General features: G+C 38.4%; 1 protein-coding gene across 1 annotated transcript in view; it reads left to right on the plus strand.

The window, feature by feature from the left end:
• LOC122814860 (phospholipid-transporting ATPase ID-like) overlaps positions 1-13,084 on the plus strand; it is a 2,026,011-nt gene that overhangs the window by 536,325 nt on the left and 1,476,602 nt on the right. The gene's annotated exons all lie outside the window — the stretch shown is intronic.

Consider the following 13,084-nt stretch of genomic DNA (forward strand, 5'->3'; position numbering starts at 1 on the left):
AGCAGCACCTCCAGTTTTATGTGCAGTAAGTAACTGGTAGTCTGAGAGAGCATTATGGCAAATTTTCCCAGTAATTTTATCATATGATATGACATGGATGGCAGTGCAGTTCTGTAGTGGCATAGCTCTGCTGTTGGAGGGCACACAGTGTGTACAGGTTTGAGTGTGTGTTTGCATGTGTGTGTGTGTGTGTGTGTGTGTGTGTGTGTGTGTGTGTGTGTGTGTGTGTGTGTGTGTGTGTGTGTTGATGTACAGGGTCTATATTATATTCGCGAATGCTTAGGTTGTCGAATACAGCTTGATCGACACCTAATGAGTGAACCACGAGTACATTGAACACTGGAAACCGCAAAATTTGAAATCCCGATTCGGCATAGTCGGCCCTTCTGCGGTGTAGCTCCGTAAGGTAAGTGTGCGATAGTTACGGATGTTAGGGTTACGGTGCGGGTTAAGGTAAGTGCATAAATAGTAATGTATGTAAGGGTTAGAAGTAGGGTTTGGTTAAGTGTATGTGTGTGTGGATTATTTGTTTTGTTTGGGTATAGCTTATTAAGGTAAGTGTGCGATAGTTACATACCTTAGGGTTAGGGTGGGCGTTAAGGTAAGTGCATAGAAAGTAATGTATGTAAGGGTTAGTTTAGGTTTAGAAGTAGGGCTTAGGTTAGTGTATGTATGTGGTTTATTTATTTTGTTTGGGTGGGTAGTATGTAGCGAGCGGTGTAGTGGGAAGTGTATTTTGTTTTCATTATTGGGTGGAACGATGTTGGCCAAGTAAAAGTATTCGGTGACTTTTTTTTCTGCGTTGTGAGTTTTTGCTGACTTGTGCGTTCGGTGAATAGGTGTCGATTATGTTGTATTCAACAACCTAAACGTTCAGGAATATAATATAGACCCAATGTGCGTGTGTGTGCAGGGGGGTGCATGTATGCATGCGCACGTGTGTGCATGTATGTGTGTGTGTTCTAGGTTTAACATGGATTACTACATATATATATATATATATTACTCCCCAGTAGTGGTATGGTCTACCTATGCACACACACCTTTCTAGTACTCTGTTCATGAATACTTCCAGAGCACCTTTCTTGTGCCTTGTTCATGGATACTTCCAGGGCACCTTTCTACACCTTGTTGCTGTTTATGAAGCACATACAGATCTATATGGCAAACAATGTGATGTGAATGCTGCATATTATGCAAATGCACACTTTGTGTATGAATGCTCGGGTCAGAGTAAAGTGTTTCATCTGAGCGTGCTTAGCTAGTGAAGCACAGACTTTAGTTATCACACCCTTGCCCTGCATTTTGTCCTTTATAAAAAATGTGCCAATTTGTTTAGGGAATTTGCCTGTTTTATCAGAATAGTTATGTAAGCTTCTGTAAAAAATCAGAAATGGTTACTACTTGCAGTAAATGTAAACAAAGTAACCAGCAAATGAAATGCATGATTAGATTACAATATATGCTTCTTTTTTATGACAAAAAAAGTGTACTTACTGAATGACCATAGTTATTTGGTCATTAAATATCAAAAACTGCATTAAAGAAATAAATCAAAAGGTAATGATAAAATATGTGAATGTAAAATGCAGCACTCATGACAGTTATTTAATCATACATTCACTGTTCTGTAGTTACTGCTGCTCTCTTTAACAGGTCCTCAGTCTAAACGGAATCCTGACTTTTCAGAAATTCTGCTTCTGAGTGCTTTGATAATTATTAATCACTAATAGCATCAGCCATATAATAGTATTATATTCCTGACTTACCTCAAAACAGCACACTTCCTAGAACTTCTACACTCTGCTTTGTCTGGCTTAAGTCTGTGGCTCCCTGACAAATTTTCATGGTAAAACCTACTACCATGCATCTTCCCTGACACTGAGTTACAAGGAACCTATTTCCCCCTTGCCTCTCTTTTCAGAGTGGGCCAGGCCAGTCATACCAGGGGGTGAATTTATGACTACCCATTCCAGTTATCCAGCTGCTTTTTTAAGGCAGACAGTGTGTCAAATGTTTAACTTGGAAAGGAATCAACCCCTTTCCTTGCCTTATTTATTTGTTGGTATAGATTTAGATCTCTGACTGTATGGTTAGATGGACTGTTTGATTTATGGAGGTATAAGAGTTCTTGAGCAACTGGATCCCTTATAGCCCTATAAGCAGGATGCATACTACCCATAAGGAGACTATATGAACCTGAGTATAGCGCTAAAGCCACTAGTCCTTCTTGGTAGGTCAGGTCTTTAAACTCATGATCCTTTAGTTATACACCTCTAGGATCTTACCAATTATTTGATATACTTAGTGATGTGCATCCCAAAGGGTGCATTGTACTCCATGATGGGTCAAATCTATGCAAAAAGAACAAGAAGATGAGGACTTCATTTGATCTGGAATGTATACCTTTTGCTATGAGCTTTGTAAAGTAATAGGATGGTCAAACATGAGGGAGCTGTCCACCCACGTACCTAGGTCTCTCATGATCATTTAATTTTGAAGTGGTCTGTTATTTATGCTATAACCTAGAGGTAGGGGGTCCTTATCCATATCCTCGGTGTTGCACTTTTTCTGATTGAGTTTGAGCTTGTTATTTGTACACCAGCTATTGGCAGCTGTAAACTCATGCTGGAGTGTTTGTATGCCTGGACTTGATGATGACTCCTAGCTTACAATTTGTTAACATATGATCCTAACTTGATAAGTGGAGATCTGAGAAGTAGAAGTAGGTACTGAATAACAGAGGTCTTAGCTCAGATCCTCGAGAAATTCCAGTGGTCATCTTCATGGTCTCAAAGGATGTATCCCTACTCTTACTGCAAGAGTCCTGTTCCTAATCTAGTTGGCTAGCCTCATAAACACAGACCAGTCAATTTAGGGTCTATATTAGATTAACGAAGTTTCAGAACTTTGAATGCTATATGGTCGACACCATATGATCAAATTTCTGAAACTTAGAAAATCCAAAAAAAAAAATAAAAAACCCAAACAAACAAAAGTTACTTAAATATACCAACTCCTAGATTGCGCTACAGCATAGGAAAGGGAAATCTTCCCTTTCCGCGCCATTCTCCTTTAAAGTGTGATCTTGGAGTCGGTATATTTAAGTATTGTGGGGTGTGGGGGGTGCAGGGGGGCTTGACCCACTGCTAAAACACTTTTAATTTACTTTACTTTGTTTTTTTTTAGATTTTCAAGGTTTCAGAACTTCAATCATATGGTGTCGACCATATGGTATTCAAAGTTCTGAAACATCATTAATATAATATAGACCCATCAATTTAGAGCTCCATCAAATTATTATATTTGTACTTACTTTAGTATTGAATGCTGTGGTGAGGTCAAGTTACACTGTGTGGAGAGCTTGACCACAGTCTGCAGCCTGAGTAACCCTCTCAAAGAAGTTCACCAGATTCATTAGATAGGATCTACCACTGACAAAACCAAAGAGCTGGTAAGGGTCAAAACTGTTAAGATTTTTGATATTATAGTTAATTGGGTCAGTTATTACATATTCCATGCCTTTATATATATGACTCATTAGGCTGATAGGTTAGTAATTCATTGGAAGTGTTGTAAAGTTAATTACGTGTAAAGTTAAACATAAACGTGGTTAAAAGAAGTGGAAAGCCACAGGGAAAATATTTTGTTTAGCAAAATGGAATTATCTAACAGAGTAACAAAGAGAACACTCAGTGTAACAAAATGTAGGATCTTTTAATCTTCTGTGTTAAACTACCTTTATGTTTTTCATGTTTCCAAACAGGAACCAGAATCTTCATGTAAACATTACAGCACTTCCAACATTGTATAAAACCTGCTGACAACTGCTTAGCACAGCAGTTTAAAAATTTCTCAAGAGTCACAATGTGACTCTAAATGAAACTCAGAAGTGATTAGAAGTGTAGCTATGCTTGGTAAGGCTGTGATGCCACTATCAATGTGGCAGAACTAAGAAAAAAATAAGATCAGATAAAATGTTACTGCTTAATTAATTAGTTAGATTTGATAACCGTTCTTTCCTTCTGGATGTGCATGTTTGTGCCATGTATTATACCTAATCATGTTTAATAAGTAAAATCACAGTAACCATTTACTAAAATAAATTCCTATATTTGCAACATCAAAGATGTATAGAGAAAGAGAGAGAGAGAGAGAGACTGAGACTGAGAGAGAGAGACTGAGACCGACAGAGACAGAGACAGCAAGACAGAGAGAATTAGAACAGTAGATGCAGCTATATAGAAAATCAACAAAATTACCATACTAGACTATCTCAAAACTTGAGCATAATAACAGACATAGTGCTAGGATTTTACAATCTAACAAGGGGAACTGGAGTCTTCAAACTATGTGGCAAGTCAGTCAACAATACAATGTAAGAGAATGAAACCCCGACCAAACAGACCTGCAATTGACTAGTGACTTGGGTAATGGAGGAGTTGAGGTGAGATGGGAATGGTAAAAGTACCCTCATGCTACAAGGAAAGTAACATCATCCCACTACCTAAGAAAACCACTCCCTCCAGCTCTAACAACTACAGACCAGTAACTCTGACATCCACTGTTATGAAACGTTTTGAGCGACTGATCAAAAAGCATCTTTCATCATGCCTACCTTCTGATTTTGACCTTTTGCAGTCTGCATACAGAGCTAATCAATACACGGCTAATGCCATATCAACAGCACTGCACATCCCCCTTGAGCATTTAGAGGGGAAAGACAACTTTGTGAGGATGCTGTTCATAGACTTCAGCTCTGCATTTAATATGGTGGTACCAATGCTGCTGACAGAAAAACTGGCACATTTAGGAATTAGTAAAAGTCTCTTTAACTGGATCCTAGACTTCCTGATTGAGAGACCACAGAGGGTGTGTTCAGGTAAGAACACATCAAAGTGCATCATGATTAACACTTGGGTTCCACAGGGATGTGTTCTCAGCCCACTGTTATTCACCATACTTTCCCATGACTGCTGTGCTAAGCACAAGTCCAACTATATCATCAAGTCTGCTGATGACACCACAGTCATGGGGCACATCACTAAGGAGGATGAAAGGGCATTCAGAGAGGAGGTGGCATCTCTGATCATTTGGTGTGAGGGGAACAACCTTGACCTGAATGTAAGCAAGACCAAAGACATTATCATTGACTTCAAGAAAAGAACAAACCACCCAGTGCTCAGGATCAATGGTGAGAGCGTGGAGAGGGTTAAGAGTATGACATTCCCAGGTGTACACATATCAGAGGATCTCTCGTGGTCGGAAAACACCAGCCAACTGGTCAAGAAAGCGCACCAATGCCTCCACATTTTAAGAAGGCTGAAAAAGCTAAGTTCCTCCTCATATTCTTTCCACCTTCTATAGAGGTACAATAGAGAGCATCCTCACCTGTAACAGTGTGGTTTGGAAGCTGCACAGTTACAGAAAGGAAGGCACTGCACAGAGTAGTGAGGGTTGCAGAGAAGGTAAAAGGTTCCAGTCTTCCATCGATGCACCATCTTTATTCTGCAAGAAGCATCTGAAAGGCCACCAAAATAATACAGGACAATAAGCATCCTGTGCATGGACTGATTAAGCATCAGACATTGGGTAGGAGATATCACAGCATCCGCTGCAGGAATACAAGATTCAGTAACCATTTCTACCGTATAGTGATTAGACTTCTGAGCTCGGGCACTAATCCCAGGGGTCTGGACACGTAATAAATCAGTTTTTATTTATTTGCACAATGTATACTTACATATATTTCAAGTAAATGCAATATTTATTTATTATACCCATAGTCAGTATTATTTAACTCATTCAAGTGCAATATTAGACAAATAACTTAGGCATTTCAATCTGTAGTGTGTTTGTATTACTTTAAATAGGGTAGTTAATTTAACTCAGGGGAGCGTATTCTTTTCGTATATGAGTGTTGGTAAATGTCTCTGCTCTTTCTTGCGTGTATTGAGAGTAGTATTGTATGTGTTAGTCATGTTTATTCTTCTACTTGTATGTGTTGTTTCACTTTCCTCTGTAATCTCAAGAATTGATCTGATGCATGAAATTTTGTTTAGGCTACACGTGTAGTTCTAAATGACAATAAAGTTTGGCTTTGACTTTGAAGTTGTAAATGCCATTTCCTGCTTCTTGGAGGGAAGGAGGTATTCCAGCCCAATGCAATACTGGGACTTGATGGGCAGAGAGAGAAAGGTACATGATATGCAGAGTGTTGGCTGGGGACACATGCCTGCTACTGTTGAATAGCATCTGCTCAGAAGCTTTTGTAGACCATGTGTAGTAGCACACATGCTCAGAGAGGAGGATTTCATGACCTCCCATCTGCAACTGCAACTGCCCACATCAGCCACACATGGAGGTGTTAGGGATAGAAAAAGGAAAATCTCTCAAGGCTGCCTGGATGATAGCTGTGGTGAATCTGGCCTTCATCCCCATTATGAGGAATGAATGACTATGGTGACAGAGAAGGCTTGATGTGTGACAGGCATGGGGCAAAATAAACAACATAAAATTGTGTGACAAGAGTTAGGAGGTATAACATTGGGAGTGTGTGTGTGTGTGTGTGTGTGTGTGTGTGTGTGTGTGTGTGTGTGTGTGTGTGTGTGTGTGTGTGTGCATGTGTATATGTATGTGTATGCGAGTGTGTAATACTAGAATGAGAAAGAAAGAGAGCATGAACAGCTATGCCTAGGATGGACAAGTGGAAGACAAAAATCAGTTTCAGAGTTAAGTACTCTGTAATCTTGACAGAGCATAATCTTACTAATTTTGTGTATTTTCAATAAAATAGTTGAAATGTAAAAATATCTTAATTTTTGTTCCAAGTTGGCTCTGAAAAATTTAGATGTGATAACTATGTATACAGTAAACATTAAAATGAAACAATTTCTTTGAGACATATCTTTTTAAAATAACTTGCCACAGTGTTGGCCAAATTTGCCCCAGGACTAATTCAGCACACTACTGATATTCCTCAACAGTTTTAGTATGGCTGTCCTCGAATCACACATTTCTGTTTCTGCAATTCTGTTCTTCTCATTGACTCCTGTATCTAGAGGTCTGCAAGCTCTTATTCAGCATGATTATCATGTACTCACTGACAAGAGTATTCTGCTTATCTAAAAGTGTGTTATATGAGCAATGAAAGAAAGCAAACAAACAAAAAAAAAAACGTCAGGAAACAGAGCATTTGGGAAGTACCTCTCATTTTGAGAAACACTTTTCCTGGTGATATTTAAAAAAAAATTATATCCTTAGGTATCCTTAAAATCAAATGTAAAGATAATTTTCTCTGAAGACTTTTGGTTGTTTTGGAGCAATATGTCGGTGTCTTTTGAGGAAAAATGGGAAGATTATGCTCTGTTGATTAATATATTTTATTATGGTAGGTCTCTTAGGCTCTCTATGCAGGTTTGCAACTATGTATTTCTAAAAATAAACACTTAAAACTATGTGTTTCTTCCACTGAAATGTGCATCATGTATTTGTGCCTGAGTTGTGTATTTGTTTGTTTATTCGTGTAGTGCATTAATCTCAGGGGGACAAATTACAGGCACAGCCCAGGTGAATACAATCACAAAAGTTAAGTACAGTGGCAGACATAATCATGCAGTAATAGGAAGATATAAATAAATTAATATTAGATGGCTAGATGCTTCCTCTTACTTAATTTCTATATCTTTTTAACAAGGTAGCCTAATTTTTGTAATCCAAATGAGCCCAGTTTACTTACTTATGTACACTCTTAACAGAGCAATAGAAATTGCCTGCTCCACTGATATTTGGAAGCAGGTTATTGCATTTCAATTCCACATGAGACCTCAGTAATTGTACACTCTTGGTGAACAGAATACATTAGAACACATATTAATCTCAAGCCAGAACTGTGATTTGTGATCCATGCATCAAATCAGTATAGATAATCTCTTGATAACCTAAGAAGAAAATCACTTCAGTCATGAGCACTGTGATGATGTGAGATGGTGTCAGCTGTGCCAGGCAGAGTAGGACAGTACATATGTAACATATGCCAGCATAGCTAGCTAAAGTTTTGTAAATAATTATATGTCATTTGAATATCAAACTGATTTGTACAAATGCTTGTATTAAAAATGTAGTTGTAAAGTCACTTGTGTTAAAAATGTATCAACAATGGGTCCTGCTGGACAGAAAAGAAATATACATGTATGTCAGGTTGTATTGTTGTAACTGCTGAAATGTATATATTTTAACAGAGGATACTGGAAGGGAAGGGGTTTATGTTCAGCCCAGTTAACCTTAAGAAAAATAGCCTGAAATTAAATGACTTGGTTTAGGCAATAAATATTGTATCTGACAGGTCTGAATGCAGACATAAAGCATTCTTCGGAAAGGGTAGAAGTGTTGGAATTGTTTTATACCTTCCAAATGCTGTATTAATAATTTAACTAAAGTTCTATGTGTGTATTGTGACACCTCTGTGCCAAATGATGGCTCAGAATCCAGTGAGGTGGTAGTGTGGGAACCATAGAGTCAGGCGACCAGATGTGACGTCATTCTGTAGCCAGCACTGAAACTGTATTTAGATACTAGTGAGAGATGTGATAGTGGCTCTTATCACTTTATTATTAGACCTGACAGGAGACACTCGCCTAACTTCATCTTGCCTTGCTTTAGAAAGTAAGTAGGGAAAAGTAATTCTTCAGTCAGTTAAAACATTTTGTGAAATTAGCTAAATATTTTTTTCTGCACCTGTCTGAGTCTTTCCATCTGTATTGTTTTTTATATTTCCTGTGAACTGAAAATCTGGTGTTTATCATGAATAGATGTTCAGTATTGTCTTATTTATTTTTTATTAAATATATCTAAACCTTTCATTATGGCTGGTTCTTAGGAAATTTATTAACCTTTGAGAGCACATTCATTTATTTAGTGGCACTGTGGCCTCACATTCCTGTAAGTCTTGCTGCTTGGAAACACTTCTATTTGTATAAGTATTAATTTTACTAAGTATAATTTAGTACCCTGGTAAGAACCTTAGAGTAGTTGGCTTTGAGGTGTTTTGGTGGAAGTATCTACCTTATATTCTGGGTGGAGGTGGCATAGTGGGCAATTTTGTACCAGCCTTTCCCAGATGTTTGTGTGCGCGCGCATGTGTGTGTGTGTGTGTGTGTGTGTGTGTGTGTGTGTGTGTGTGTGTGTGTAAATTAAATCTCAAAGAGTGTGTGTTGTCAGCTACTTGGAACAGGGACACAAAGCACTGATTTCACACAGAGGGTGGTGAAGGACTTGGCTGAATGCCCAGCTGAGGACTCAACTCTGAGGTGGTCAGTATGAATTCTTACTTGGAGCCTGGAGAGAAAATCCAGCCCTAGGACTGGAGTGTGCATTCCCTGTGTGCTCTTAAGTGAAATTGTGCTCGGTACACAGAAATGCACCTAAAAATACTGTGTCTATTTTTCTCTCAAAGTGTACATTCCCCACCAGTGTCAGTGGTGAGGATTGAGGCTCCTGGATCACTGGCCTAGAGGAGGAATGTCACAACCACATATAGCTATCTGAATTTCATCTGCCTTTTAAAATGTATTGCATCATCCATACTATAATCTAGGTCATGGTATCTGGTTTATGCTGAAATTTCCAAAAACTGCAGTGTCAGTTTAGGGCTACTTACTTGATAGGCATACTGCCAATATGAAGGCATGCTCTTAAGATATATTTAGGCAGAATAATGCAATGTCAAGAACTAGGCTAATATCCCATCACAACTTGTATGGATGGCCTGTTTTAGGATATGCATGCAATGCTACATTTGTTCAGCTGTTGATCCAAAGCCAGCTACTTAACAAACACTCATTGATTCAGTTATTTATTTACTTTCCATTCATTCATTTTTTTTTTTTTTTTTGACATCTCGGGGTCACAGAAGATCCAGGCTGTATAACAGCAAGAAACATGCATAAAGCAGAGTAATCCTTCTGAACAGTATATCAGTCCTCTACAAAACAATATGAAGGCATACTCTTAAGATATAGTTAGGCAGAATAATGCAATGTCAAGAACCAGGCTAATATCCCATCACAACTTGTATGGATGGCCTGTTTTAGGATATGCATGCAATGCTACATTTGTTCAGCTGTTGATCCAAAGCCAGCTACTTAACAAACACTCATTGATTCAGTTATTTATTTACTTTCCATTCATTCATTTTTTTTTTATTTTTTGACATCTCGGGGTCACAGAAGATCCAGGCTGTATAACAGCAAGAAACATGCATAAAGCAGAGTAATCCTTCTGAACAGTATATCAGTCCTCTACAAAACATGCAGACTCGTGTACATAAGTGCACACACAATACATCCGTCCTCTACAAAACATGCAGACTCGCATACCAAAATATATACACAGTACATAGGTCCTCTACAAAACATGCACACATGTGTACATAAGTACACATACAATACATTGGTCCTCTATGAAACATGCACACTCACATACCAAAATACACACACAGTACATCAGTCCTCTATAAAACCCACACACTCACATAACTAAATACAGGCGCATTACATTGATCTTCTACAAAACATCCACACTTGCATTCATAAATACACACAGAACATTGGTCCTCTGCAAAACATGCACACTCATGTACATAAGTACACAAACAATACATCGGTCCTCTACAAAACATGCACACCCGCATACCAAAATATACACACACAGTACATCTGTCCTCTACAAAACATGCACATTTACATAGATAAATACACACACAGTACATCAGTCCTCTACAAAAAATGCACCCTCTCATACATAAATACACACATCGGTCCTCTACAAAACATGCACACTTGCATCCATAAATACACAGACAGTACATCCATTCTCTACAGAACATGCACACTCTTGCACATAAATACACACACAGTACATTGATCCTGTATAAAACATGCACACTAACATACCTAAATGCACACAGTACATTGAGCCTCAACAAAACATGCACACTTGCATCCATAAATACACACACAGTACATCTGCACTTGCATACCTAAATACACACACAGTACATTGGTCCTCTAGAAAACAAGCACACTCATGTACATAAATACACACAGTATATTGATCCTCTACAAAACTTGCACACTTGCATACCTAAAAGCACACAGTACATCAGTCCTCTACAAAACATGCACACTAGCATCCATAAATACACAAACAATACATCTGTCCTCAAAAAAATGTGCACTTGCGTACCTAAATACACAGACAGTACATTGGTCCTCTACAAAACATCCACACTTCCATTCAAAAGTACACACACACACAGTATATCAGTCCTTTACAAAAAGCACACACTCACATTCATAAATACACATGCAGTATATCAGTCCTCTACAAAATGTGCACACTTGCATCAATAAATACACACACAGTACATAGGTTCTCTACAAAACATGTACACACACATACCTGAATGCACACACAGTACATTGATCCTCTAAAAAACATACACATTTGCATACCTAAATACACACAGTACATTGACGCTCTAAAAAACATGCACACTTGTGCACATAAATACACACTCAGTACATCAATCCTCTACAAAACATGCACACTCAAGTACATAAATAAACAGAGCACATCAGTCCACTACAAAACATGCACACTCGCATACCTAAATGCACATAGAGTACATGTCCTCTACAAGCATGCAAACTTTCATACCTAAATACACTCACAATACATTGGTCCTTTACAAAATATGCACACTTGCATACCTAAATATACACACAGCACTTCAGTCCTCTACAAAACATGTAGACTCATGTACATAAATCCACACAGTACATCAATCCTGTACAAAACATGCACACTTGCATTCAAAAATACACACACACTACATTGGTCCTCTACAAAACATGTACACTTGCATACATAAATATACACACACACACACACACACACACACACACACACACACACACACAGAGTATATTGGTCGTTCACAGCACATGCACACTCACATTCATATTCATATATATGCTCACAAAGTACATCGGTCCTCTACAGAACATGCACACACACACACACACACACACACACACACACACACACACACACACACACACACACACACACACAATATAGAGTATTGAAAATTCACCTGACATGTTACTGGATGTGCAAGGAAACTGGAGAACCTGTGGAAAATCAACACAGACACAGACAGAATATGCAGATTTCATACACACACACACACACACACACACACACACACACACACACACACACACACACACACATACATGGCACTTCCAACAAGCAAGTGAGCCAGTGGAACAGATGAGCTGATCTAAAAGTCTTAACTGTTTCAATGATTTGCAATAGTCTTACAGTAGAGGGCACTTTTGTTAAAAAAAAAATCCTGCAGCTTCTATTAGTAAGATTTCCTTCTGTTAATCTGTGGCTTGCCCTATCAAAGCTTTAACTGGAGCCTTTGCTAGTAGTATCCATCCTACGGTATGCAATATTTTGAGTTTTCTGTACTTTTCTTACTTTAATTATCTCAGATATTATGCTAATACAACACAAAGGAGATGCACCTTATGATCACATGCTCTGTGTTTTTGAGTGTCTGCCATGGGGTCATACTTTATTCAGTATATTATTAATATTAAATACAATAATGTAGTGTAAATCAAAAGTGAATCAGAAACAAAGTCTGTATCCCATTCAGAAGTTAGTCCAGGTTGTCAAACTATGTAGCATAGAGGGACAAAATGCTGACTCTGATCCAGTTGATCCCAGTATGAGTAGTGGCTTAAGCACTGGAAGAGATTGGGAGAGTGGCATTTGTAACTTATCCATCTGAGAGAGAAGGAGGTAGTTTGACCTGCTGTCGGGCATCTACAAGGAGAGCAAAGTTCAACTTGGCAGCATATGGGTAGAAGCATGCATGCCACTTCCAGTCAGCAGCCATTGTGGCATCACATGCCACCTTTAGGAAGGAATAGGCAGGTTATGAATCACCCTGTCAGAATAATGGCCTTCCAAATTCCTGTCATTAACTTAATGGTGTATGAACAGGCCC

Source organism: Protopterus annectens, chromosome 1.part1, assembly GCF_019279795.1.
Source record: "Protopterus annectens isolate FY-2018-M chromosome 1.part1, PAN1.0, whole genome shotgun sequence".
NCBI lineage: Eukaryota > Metazoa > Chordata > Ceratodontiformes > Protopteridae > Protopterus > Protopterus annectens.